Raw genomic sequence first — 12,418 nt, 5'->3', positions numbered from 1 at the left:
GCGTGCAAGTTCTGAACCCTGAGCATACACTTCAGATCCAATGACAAATCCAATAGTAAATCACTGACTCTGACTTTGAAGAGCTCAAATAATAGCGGGGGGGGTGTGGTGAGGTCAGTCCTCTGACCACCTGCCGGAAGTCACATTTGGGAACAACAGTGTATCTAACGATTTCTTCACTTTCCTTCCTGAAAAATCATGTCACTTCAAAATATAAAGGACGAGATGGGACAAATATTGCTTTGGTTGTAATTCTAACTCACAGGAGGAATTGCTTGTATAGTTAAGGTGAAATAAATCACAGAAGAAAAATGGCTACGCAACCCTAGAATCAGTGATGGTCACATAGCGGAAAGCTGGAGTCCACTCTGCAGCCTCAGTTGAAAGAAGGAAGGCATGTCAGGGAAAAACAGGCATGTTAAATTAATAGGGCACATGAAGATAAAAGAGGTTAAAAGTGCTCAAGAAAACATGATTCTAGTTATGTAACTATCAACAATTTCAGTTAGAGACTGTCACAGACCTCCAAAAATAGCATCGAAAGGGGTGAAGTATGTGAAAATGATTCAGGACCACAGAAAGGTTGCCCTAATTATGTTCATAATAAAAACATCGTAGAAGACCTCGCCCTACTGTTCTGTGCCAATGGCACAACATACATGAATCACATACATTTTTAAATTTTTCATGCGTACTATGATTTCACTTTTTCTACTAAGGAGAACAAAAGGGGCATGAAAAAAAAACACCTGAAGTAGTATGAAAACTCAAGATGAGTGTAGAGATTTTAAAATTGTTCTCAACTCCCTTAATTTAAGTATTTTTTATTCCTATGGATCATATTCCGAAGACACTCAGGGAGGAGGGTGCTGGTGAGAAGCTCTCAGTAATCTATGTGAAATCAGTTCCAAAAGACTAAAGATAAGAAAACGTATTTTTAGTAAACCCAAAAGGGAAGACATGTATCTTATAAATGATAGGTTGCTAAACTTAACCAGACTGGCGTGGGTTCTTTCCTCCGTTTCACAAGTAACAGCTCTTTCTGGGTTGTTCAGCCTTAAGCAGAGAGGACACGGGCAAGGACAGAGGGAAAGTGGCTTGCATGACAGATGTCCTCAAATATTTGAAGAGCTGTCTCGTGGAAAATGAATTACATTCATACTGCTGAGTCCCAGTGGTCACAACAAGGAACTAACGTTTAGAGGCAGATGAGTTTGGATGCAATATAAGAAAGTCTGTCTAAAATTTTAATAAGAGAACAGACTCCCTCGGGAAATAATAAGTTCCCTGACTCTGGAAGTGCACATGCTGTGTACTGCAAAGGAAATTCAAATAATTTCATCTTCCTCTTAAAATGGACATTTGGAGGTTCCAAGACTACAGGACCTCAAACAGTCTTTTCAGCCCTAAAATGCTAATGCATGTCAAGATTTATTCCTTCAGTGTAGTTTTAAACTGACCAAATGGTCATTAAAAAATGATATCTGCTTAAATATGCCATGAAACCAGCCACTGGAAAAATAGTTTTGGGGACTGGGGGAATGGATGATGAGAAATTACTTAGTGGCTATAATGTACATTATTCAGGTGATGGATATACTAAAATCCCAGACTTCACCAGCACACAGTATAAACATGTGACAAAATTGCACTTGAACAACTTAAACTTATACAAATTTTAAAAATAAAGCAAAATAATAATTTTTGAAATTAGTTAACATACAAACAGCTGAGAATTTCCTATTTCTAGACTATTCTCTAATTGCAACTTTATTTAACACTAGTAGTTTTGATTTATGGTTTGTAATATTCATATGCTCATCTGCTCCTAGGGAAATATAAAATAAATTATAAGGTGTTTTTATTACAAATTGTGGTGTATTGGTCTCATGAAGTTCACAATTTAACAATTTCTGCATTCTGTGCCCTATCAACAATTACAATCTAATATCAATTATTAAAGAGCTTACATGTGGATCACATTAAACTTTTATGCAGTCCATCAACATCTTTAAGCCATCTAGAATATATATTTAAATGTGTGGCTGAGGGCACAACATGGAGATCTGACACCATCATATGAACATAATACTGCATTTAAGCAGAGTAAATATTCCCATGAACAAAGATATCTAAAGGAAGGATTCTTTCTACAATAGCTTCAGTCGATGCCCTAAGATGAAGGATGGGATTTTAAATGTAGTCTATCCTGAAAAGCTGTTATTGAGAGAGACTTCCAGCTGTGAGGACAAGTGACATTTATAAATCTTAATAACTTCTATCTGCATATTCCTTTTTTCTTAATAAATTCTAACTGCTATATCCCTTGTCAAAATGGTAAATGTGGCAGGAAACATACCAGTGACTAAATAACCCTAATTCTCTCCCTTTGAATACTTGTAATTTGAGTTTTAAAGTTTTTATTCTGTACCTTTCATTCACTTCACATCTTCTTCATCCTCAATAAGACTTGGAAGCAGTCATCTCTATTGCTGTCTTTGGCCTTTGTTGTATAAATAGACAAATAGCTTTTATAACCAGAGTTATAAAAGCATTAGAACCAGAATCAAGGTCTTTTATGACTGAATCCAATATATAATCTAGTTCACTATAATCTTCTCCCACCTTGGGCTGACAAATTCATTAATAAAACTCTTCAAGTCAATCCAGACTTGCAAATTGTCATTGCCTAACATCTCAAGTATAAGAAAAAAAAAAAAAGCCTTTCTTTAGAAATTTACTTAGCAGAAGACAGTGTGATAAAGAAATTAAATCATTTATTATAAAAAAAATCTTCCCTCAACTCAACTCTCTCAATTTTTATACTTCCATCATTTCTCTCAGTTTAAGGGTATTATTTACACCACAGTTATTTTCAACTATCTCCTTGATTAACATCTAAAATACTTGCCCTTATGAATGCCAACAATAAATGTCTCTCTCACGGTTTTTCAGAGGAACTGTTTCCAAAAGCCCTTCTGTCCAGGGAAGAGATTCAAGCTGTCTGCACCATCTTAATGCTTAGAAAAATGTCCTTAATGCTTAGAAAAATCCCTGACATGTAACATGTTTAATGCACATTTATCTGATAAAACAATGAATAAGCAACTTAATGAACATGTTGCCATTCTCCTGAATACCCTTCAATATCTCCCCACTGCCAAATTAAGTCCAGACTTCTTAGCCAGGTACATCTAATGATCCAGCCCCTGCCCATCCCTTGGCCCTGATCTTTAGTGCTGACTCACACACAGCGCACTCTCAAGACACACTGAACTATTTGAGCTACTTGAAACTTCCTGGCCATGCAGTCAAACATCTCCTGCCAACCTGAATGCTTGTGCTCTCTTGTCCTCCTGGTAAACACCTCCCACCTTTCAGAATGCCACCTCACCTGCGAAGCTTTTCTTGACGTTCCCATTCCTTGTAGAAGGTATTTCTCCCTCCTCTGTGCCCCTGGTATGTCCTGAAGAGACTAGAAGTATTGATCTCATTTGTTTCCATGCCTTTCTCCCTTAACCACATTGTGGACAACATGTGAGCAGAGAATTTACTCATATACCCTGCACTATGTTCAGTGCAAAATAGGCCTTATGGATCACAGATACTCAATCTATGTTGTTGAATAGTCATAGGAATGTCTGAAAGGTGTTGATTGGATATGCTGATTCTCATACTGCCTAATAACAGCAGAAAGTTTAGAAAGTTAAAGCTCCTCCAGGTCAAAGATTCTGCCTATGTGATTCAAGTGAACCCAAGACTAGTGATGATACTCTCAAGAAAGAAAACAGAGGTGAGGCAGAAAGAGACAGGGAGAGAAAGGTCAGGGATCTGGCTAAGAATACACAGAGCCCTGAGGTCTTCCGGTCCGTTGATGGGAACATGGAAATCGAAGGAGGGTCATATCTGGACCAGTGAGATCTCTGGATATTTCCTGAATTACATTAACTTCAGGGAGTCTCTCTTGACTCATTCCAGCAGAGGTGTGGAAGCCAGGGAAGGGCGATCACGCATGAGAGGATGATTCCAAAAGCTTCCAATATTGCATGCTAGATAAAATATTGAAGCTGCAGCAAGTAGAGAAACCAAAGAGAAAATAAAAAGAAGAAGAAAAGAAAAAAAAATGATTACTGGGTTTGAGGTTGGGGGTGGAGGGAGGATTTTTATACTAGAACTGTCCTTGCAATGCTCTGGTTGTCAGTAGCCCAAATTTCAGACCACTTCCTTTCACTGGGAACAGTTGCTGAGTACAAGTCCCATAAGGCATTTTCTATCAGTCCCCTTTTAGCATGGCTTTCAAGTGTCCTCTTTTATTTTTCTGCTGATCATAAACTAAACTCTTGGCTCAGGCACTTTTCCTTGTTTTGTTATCTCTTCCTTGGGCCAGGGTCATATAACATGCTGACTAAGGTTAATTACTTCATTAATTCTCTTACTTTCCTGATGTGCAGTATTACTTTTATCACCTTCTGTTCAAAAATGAGTTGAATTCATTACTGGGATTTTGTGTGTGAAGGTCGGTTAAACTTCAAATTGTATGCCAAGGAACAAGGAATAAGAAAAGCCCATATTACTACTGCTGAGAAATTTCTCCCAAATTGATCCAGTTGTACCCTCAGTTTATCTTGCCAGACCTGTTATAACGTACCCAGCACAGCTCTGCTTCCTCTGCCCAGACTCTTGCAGCAAAATACACATCTGGAGCAAGGGGGTCCAAAAGAGGCCTCTGTCCTCTCGTCCCATGGTACCTCCTTCACACCCAAATACATTCAATTAAATTACCCAACAGTCAGAGGAAGGCACCCACTATGTGCCAGTATATTGCAAGTCTCTGGGCATCTTGTATTAAATAAGACTAACCTCTGCTCTCAGAAAGACATTGTAATTAAAGAACAGAAAAGTAAATCAAATGTTTTCATAAGGTCTGACAAATAGAATGATAGTAATAACAAGAAGTAGAGTCTCTAAAATTTTTTGGAATTTTTACTACATACTAGCCAGGCATTATGTTTTATGTATTAACTCAAGCCCTGATTTGAACCCAGATAATCTTACTCATATCCCGGGCATTTAAATTAGACTGAGTGACCCAGGGCCACATTCCTTAACTCTACCCTAGATTGGCATATCTGTCTGGCAATCTCTGCTCCTGACTTGTTGGCAATCACTTCTGTGGCACACAAAGTACTCACTGTGCCACACACAAAGCCTGCCTAAAACATTCACAGTTGAAGGGGAGTAGAGACATGTAAAGATGTAATACTAAAATGGTGCACATTGCCCATAAAGAAAAGCATAAATAAGGCACAAAAGAGGCAGAGGGCAGGGAGTAGGCATGTATCTGTGATCAGGATCATGGAGGATATCACAAGGAAGGAGTTTGCCTAACCACAAGCAGGAAGGACTTCTGGGAAGATATTCAGGGTAGATATAATCCCTTGTCACTTTTTATAAAATTCAACTTTTATTTTAGATTCAGAGGTACATGTACAGGTTTGTTATCTGGGCATATTGCATCCTAATTACTTTTCTTTAGACAATTGTCTTCTCTTTCAAAACCATCCTCAAAATTTTCCTCAAGAAGTCTCCCCTTAATCTGTACGATGGTTAATTTTACATGTCAATTTGACTGGGACACAGGGTGCCCAAATTTGGTTCAACATTACTCTGAGTGTGCCTATGAGGGTGTTTCCGGATGAGATTAATATTGGAATTAATAGACTGATTAAAGCACACTGACCTCCCCAGTGTTGGTGAGCCTCCCCAATCCCCAATCCGTTGGAAGCATGAATAGAAGAAAAAGTGGGGTGAGGAAGAAATTTCTCTTTCTCCTGTACTGTTTTTGAACTGAGACATTGCACTGGAACCTACATCATTGATTCTCCTGGTTCTCAGGCCTGCAGACTCAGACTGGACCTGCAACAGTGGCTTTCCTAGGTTTCCAGCTTGCAGAAGACAGACTGTGGTATTCCTCAGCCTTCATAATTATGTGAACAAATTCCTTGTAATAAAGCTCTCTGTCTCTCTCTCTCTCTACACACACACACACACACACACACTACTAGCCATACCTGAAATACATTGTGGTTTTTGTTCCAGACACTGCAATAAAGCTAAATCACAATAAAACAAGTCACACTTTTTTTTAGTTTCCATGTGAATATGAAAGTTATGTTTATGCCGTATTGCATACACTATTAACTATTCAGTAGAATTATGTCTTTTTTCATGTTCTTTATTTTATTTTATCTTACTTTAAGTTCTGGGATACATGTGCAAAATGTGCAGGTTTGTTACAAAGGTATATATGTGCCATGGTAGTTTGCTGCACCTGTCAACCCATCATCTAGGTTTTAAATCCTGAATGCATTAGGTATTAGTCCTAATGCTCCCTCCCCTTGCCCCTGAACCCCTGACAGGCCCCAGTGTGTGTGATGTGCTCTTCCCTGTGTCCATGTGTTCTCATTGTTCAACTCCCACTTATGAGTGAGAACATTCGGTGTTTGGTTTTCTGTTCCTGTGTTAGTTTGCTGAGAATGATGGCTTCCAGCTTCATCCATGTCCCTGCAAAGGACATGAATTTGTCCTTTTTTATGGCCACATAGTATTCAATGGTATATATGTGCCACATTTTCTTTATCCAGTCTATCATTGATGGGCATTTGGGTTGGTTCCAAGTCTTTGCTGTTGTAAATAGTGCTGCAATAAACATACATGTGCATGTGTCTTTATAGCAGAATGATTATAATCCTTTGGGTGTATTCCCAGTAATGGGATTGCTGGGTCGATTGGTATTTCTGGTTCTAGATCCTTAAGGAATTGCCACACTGCCTTCCACAGTGATTGAACTAATTTACACTCCCACCAACAGTGTAAAAGTGTTCCTATTTCTTCACAGCCTCCCCAGCATCTGTTTTCTTCCTGACTCTTACAAATGTACATACCTTCATTTAAAAATACTTCATTGCTGGCCGGGCACGGTGGCTCAAGCCTGTAATCCCAGCACTTTGGGAGGCCGAGGCGGGTGGATCACGGTCAAGAGATTGAGACCATCCAGGTCAACATGGTGAAACCCTGTCTCTACTAAAAATACAAAACATTAGCTGGGCAAAGTGGCGCGTGCCTGTAATCCCAGCTACTCAGGAGGCTGAGGCAGGAGAATTGCCTGAGCCCAGGAGGCGGAGGTTGCGGTGAGCCGAGATTGCGCCATTGCACTCCAGTCTGGGTAACAAGAGCGAAACTCTGTCTCAAAAAAAAAAAAAAAAAAAAAAAAAAACTTCATTGCTTAACAATGCTAGCCATCATTTAAGCCTGCAGGGAGATGTAAATTGTTTTGCAGGTAAAGGGCCTTGCTTTGATGTTGATCATGCGGTGGTTGCCGAAGATTGCAGTATCTGTGGCAATTCCTAAAATAACACAATGAAGTTTGTCACATCAATTGACTTTTCCTTTCATAAAAAATTTTCTATAGAGTGTGATAATGTTTAATAACATTTTACTCATAGTAGGACTTCTTTTAAAATTGGAGACAGTCCTCTCAAACCCTGCTGCTGCTGCTGCTTTATCAACTAAGTTTACATAATGTTCTAAACCCATTGTTGTCATTTCAACAATTTCCACTGCATCTTCACCAAGAGTAGATTTAATCATAAGAAATCACTTTCTCTCCTCCTCCATAAGAAGCAACTCCTCAAGTACAATCATGAGGTTGCAGAAGTTTAGTCACATCTTCAGGGTCCACTTTTAATTTCTAGTCTTTTTGCTATTTCCACCATATCCGCAGTTACTTCCTTCACAGAAGTCTTGAAGCCCTCAATGTCATCCAAAAGGATTAGAATCAACTTTATCCAAACTCCTCTTGATGTCAATAGTTTGACCTCCTCCCATGAATCACAAATGTTCTTAATGGTACATAGAGTGATGAATCCTTTCCAGAAAGTTTTCAAATTATTTTGCTCAGATCCATCAGAGGATTCACTATCTAGGGAGCCATAGTCTTACATATAATGTATATAGAGAGAGAGCTATAGAGAGAGAGAGCTATATATATTATAGATCTATATAGCTATATATATATATATATATAGCCTGTGTGTGTGTGTCTGTGTTTATCCTCCAACTTGTTCTATTTCTTTGGAGCATCCTCACTAATACAATGTTATTTTGATCACTGTTTTTTTCTCTATGTCCTCAGCATACTATGTTTTTTATTAGTAGATCACCAATGCAGATGCTAAGAAACAGATGTGTCTCCATAGCAGCATGGCAAATCTTCAGAGGGAGAAATCACATAACTCAATACTCTACCTTTGCTACTCCAGTAGCCACTCAGTAGATGTGGGTGACTTACGGACTAGACTAGGATCTTTCAGCATCAAGCAGCAACAGAAAAGAGTCTCCTTCTTGTGTGTTCATGTGCCCTTCTGGTATCATCAGTGAGATCTGGATGTTATAGGTAAGTTGCTGTCAAATTCCTGCCAGCAGATGGTTATAGAATGACCAGACTCTACCGGTTTAGGTATTAAGGACATAGACAGAAGGTTCTTCTCTCTAGAACAGCATCTTCAGGTCTGGATGACCACTGAGTCACACTCTGGTCCCAAGGGCAGCAGAGAAATTCTGAGTGCACTAGAAATGTTTGGCCTCCACCATGGTCCTGAGATGGCCCAGAGGACTTGACTGTTTGATAGGGAGAATCTATGCCCTTACAGACTATAAACTCTGTGAAAAAGCAGGCTGAGCCTCACTCAGTTTTAAATGCTTGTTGTTAGAACGCCCAAGTTCCATGCTCTGTCTACACTAACCTCTAGGCACCTCTAATTTAATCATCAACTGAGAAGAATTAAAGAAGGCTTTCATTAAAGTGATATCTATAGAGTGAACACTGCTGAATAGGAAGTCTTCTGTGTTAGTGGAAAGTTTTCATCTTAGAATGTATTTAAGACTTGTATTTGTTTATTTCACACATTTATTTGAGTGTTTGTGTGTGTGTGTGTGTGTGTGTGTGTGTACTGAAGATTCAAATCAGATGTGAATACAGCATTAAAAAAAAAGACAAGGTCACTACTTCATTGAAGGGTGAGGGAGTGTGATGGTTTATACTATCAACTTGATTGGATTGAAGGATGCAAAGGGTGATCCTGCCGTGTCTGTGAGAGCATTGCCAAAGGAGATTAACATTTGAGTCAGTAGGCTGGAAAAAGCAAACCCACCCTTAATCTGGGTGAGCACAATCTAATCAGCTGCCAGTGCAGCCAGAGTAAAAAACAGACAGAAGACTGTGAAAAGACTAGACTAGCTTAGCCTCCCAGCCTACATCTTTCTCCCGCTCTTGATACTTTCTGCCCTTGAACATCAGACTCCAAGTTCTTCAGCTTTGGGACTCACACTGGCGTCCTTGCTCCTCAGCTTGCAGACGGCCTATTGTGGGACCTTGTGATCATGTGAGTCAGTACTCCTTAATAAAATCCTCTTTAAAAAACATCTAACCTATTAGTTTTGTCCCTCTAGAAAGCACTGACTAGTACAGAGAGACACACAATGAACTTGAATTAATGCAATCTTAGACCATGTTAAGTGCCCTGAAGGTACTAAAGCAGCACTGGGGTGTAGAAACTGAAATTAGGTTATGGGGTGAGGGGGGCTAGACATTTAGGAAAAGTGCTCAGGGAAGGCCTTTCTTTTTTTTTTTTTTTAATTTTTTATTGGATTTTAGGTTTTGGGGTACATGAGCAGAGCATGCAAGACAGTTGCATAGGTACACACATGGCAGTGTGCTTTGCTTTTCTTCTCCCCTTCACCCATATTTGGCATTTCTCCCCAGGCTATCCATCCCCACCTCCCCCTCCCACTGGCCCTCCCCTTTTCCCCCCAATAGACCCCAGTGTTTAGTACTCCCCTTTCTGTGTCCATGTGTTCTCATTTTTCATCACCCACCTATGAGTGAGAATATGCGGTGTTTCATTTTCTGTTCTTGTGTCAGTTTGCTGAGGATGATGTTCTCCAGATTCATCCATGTCCCTACAAACGACACAAACTTATCATTTCTGATTGCTGCATAATATTCCATGGTGTATATGTGCCACATTTTTCCAATCCAGTCTATTATCAATGGGAATTTGGGTTGATTCCAGGTCTTTGCTATTGTAAACAGTGCTGCAATGAACATTCGTGTACATGTGTCCTTATAGTAGAACGATTTATAGTCTTTTGGATATATACCCAGTAATGGGATTGCTGCGTCAAATGGAATTTCTATTTCTAAGGCCTTGAGGAATCGCCACACTGTTTTCCACAATGGTGGAACTAATTTACACTCCCACCAACAGTGTAGAAGTGTTCCTTTTTCGCCACATCCTCTCCAGCATCTGTTGTCTCCAGATTTTTTAATGATCGCCATTCTAACTGGCGTGAGATGGTATCTCAATGTGGTTTTGATTTGCATCTCTCTGATGACCAGTGACGATGAGCATTTTTTCATATGATTGTTGGCCTCATATATGTCTTCTTTCGTAAAGTATCTGTTCATATCCTTTGCCCACTTTTGAATGGGCTTGTTTGTTTTTTTCCTGTAAATCTGCTTGAGTTCTTTGTAAATTCTGGATATCAGCCCTTTGTCAGATGGGTAGACTGCGAAAATTTTTTCCCATTCTGTTGGTTGCCGATCCACTCTAGTGACTGTTTCTTTTGCCATGCAGAAGCTGTGGAGTTTCATTAGGTCTCATTTGTCTATTTTGGCTTTTGTTGCCAGTGCTTTTGGTGTTTTGTTCATGAAGTCCTGGCCTACTCCTATGTCCTGGATAGTTTTGCCTAGATTTCCTTCTAGGGTTTTTATGGTGCCAGGTCTTATGTTTAAGTCTTTAATCCATCTGGAGTTAATTTTAGTGTAAGGTGTCAGGAAGGGGTCCAGTTTCTGCTTTCTGCACATGGCTAGCCAGTTTTCCCAACACCATTTGTTAAACAGGGAATCCTTTCCCCATTGCTTGTTTTTGTCAGGTTTATCAAAGATTGTATAGTTGTATGTATGTTGTGTTGCCTCCGGTGCCTCTGTTTTGTTCCATTGGTCTATATCTCTGTTTTGGTACCAGTACCATGCTGTTTTGATTACTGTAGCCTTGTAGTATAGTTTGAAATCTGGTAGTGTGATGCCCCCCACTGTGTTCTTTTTGCTTAGAATTGACTTGGCTATGCGGGCTCTCTTTTGGTTCCATATGAAGTTCATGGTGGTTTTTTCCAGTTCTGTGAAGAAAGTCAATGGTAGCTTGATGGGGATAGCGTTGATTCTGTAAATTACTTTGGGCAGTATAGCCATTTTCACGATATTAATTCTTCCTAACCATGAACATGGAATGTTTCTCCATCTGTTTCTGTCCTCTCTGATTTCATTGAGCAGTGGTTTGTAGTTCTCCTTGAAGAGGTCTCTTACGTTCCTTGTGAGTTGTATTCCAAGGTATTTTATTCTTTTTGTAGCAATTGCAAATGGCAGTTCGTTCTTGATTTGGCTTTCTTTAAGTCTGTTATTGGTGTAGACGAATGCTTGTGATTCTTGCACATTGATTTTATATCCTGAGACTTTGCTGAAGTTGCTTGTCAGTTTCAGGAGTTTTTGGGCTGAGGCAATGGGGTCTTCTAGGTATACTATCATGTCGTCTGCAAATAGAGACAATTTGGCTTCCACCTTTCCTATTTGAATACCCTTTATTTCTTTTTCTTGCCTGATTGCTCTGGCTAGAACTTCCAGTACTATATTGAATAGGAGTGGTGAAAGAGAGCATCCTTGTCTAGTGCCAGATTTCAAAGGGAATGCTTCCAGTTTTTGCCCATTCAGTATGATATTGGCTGTTGGTTTGTCATAAATAGCTTTTATTACTTTGAGATACGTTCCATCGATACCGAGTTTATTGAGGGTTTTTAGCATAAAGGGCTGTTGAATTTTGTCAAATGCCTTCTCTGCATCAATTGAGATAATCATGTGGTTTTAGTTTTTGGTTCTGTTTATGTGGTGAATTACATTTATAGACTTGCGTATGTTGAACCAGCCTTGCATCCCCGGGATGAATCCTACTTGATCATGATGGATAAGTTTTTTGATTTGCTGTTGCAATCGGCTTGCCAATATTTTATTGAAGATTTTTGCATCTATGTTCATCATGGATATTGGCCTGAAGTTTTCTTTTCTCGTTGGGTCTCTGCCGGGTTTTGGTATCAGGATGATGTTGGTCTCATAAAATGATTTGGGAAGGATTCCCTCTTTTTGGATTGTTTGAAATAGTTTTAGAAGGAATGGTACCAGCTCCTCCTTGTGTGTCTGGTAGAATTCGGCTGTGACCCCGTCTGGAGCTGGGCTTTTTTTGTGTGGTAGGCTCTTAATTGCTGCCTCAACTTCAGACCTTGTTATTGGTCTATTCATAGTTTCAGC

The sequence above is a fragment of the Callithrix jacchus genome, chromosome 3, assembly GCF_049354715.1.
Source record: "Callithrix jacchus isolate 240 chromosome 3, calJac240_pri, whole genome shotgun sequence".
Taxonomy (NCBI): domain Eukaryota; kingdom Metazoa; phylum Chordata; class Mammalia; order Primates; family Cebidae; genus Callithrix; species Callithrix jacchus.
This window is presented reverse-complemented; position numbering follows the sequence as displayed.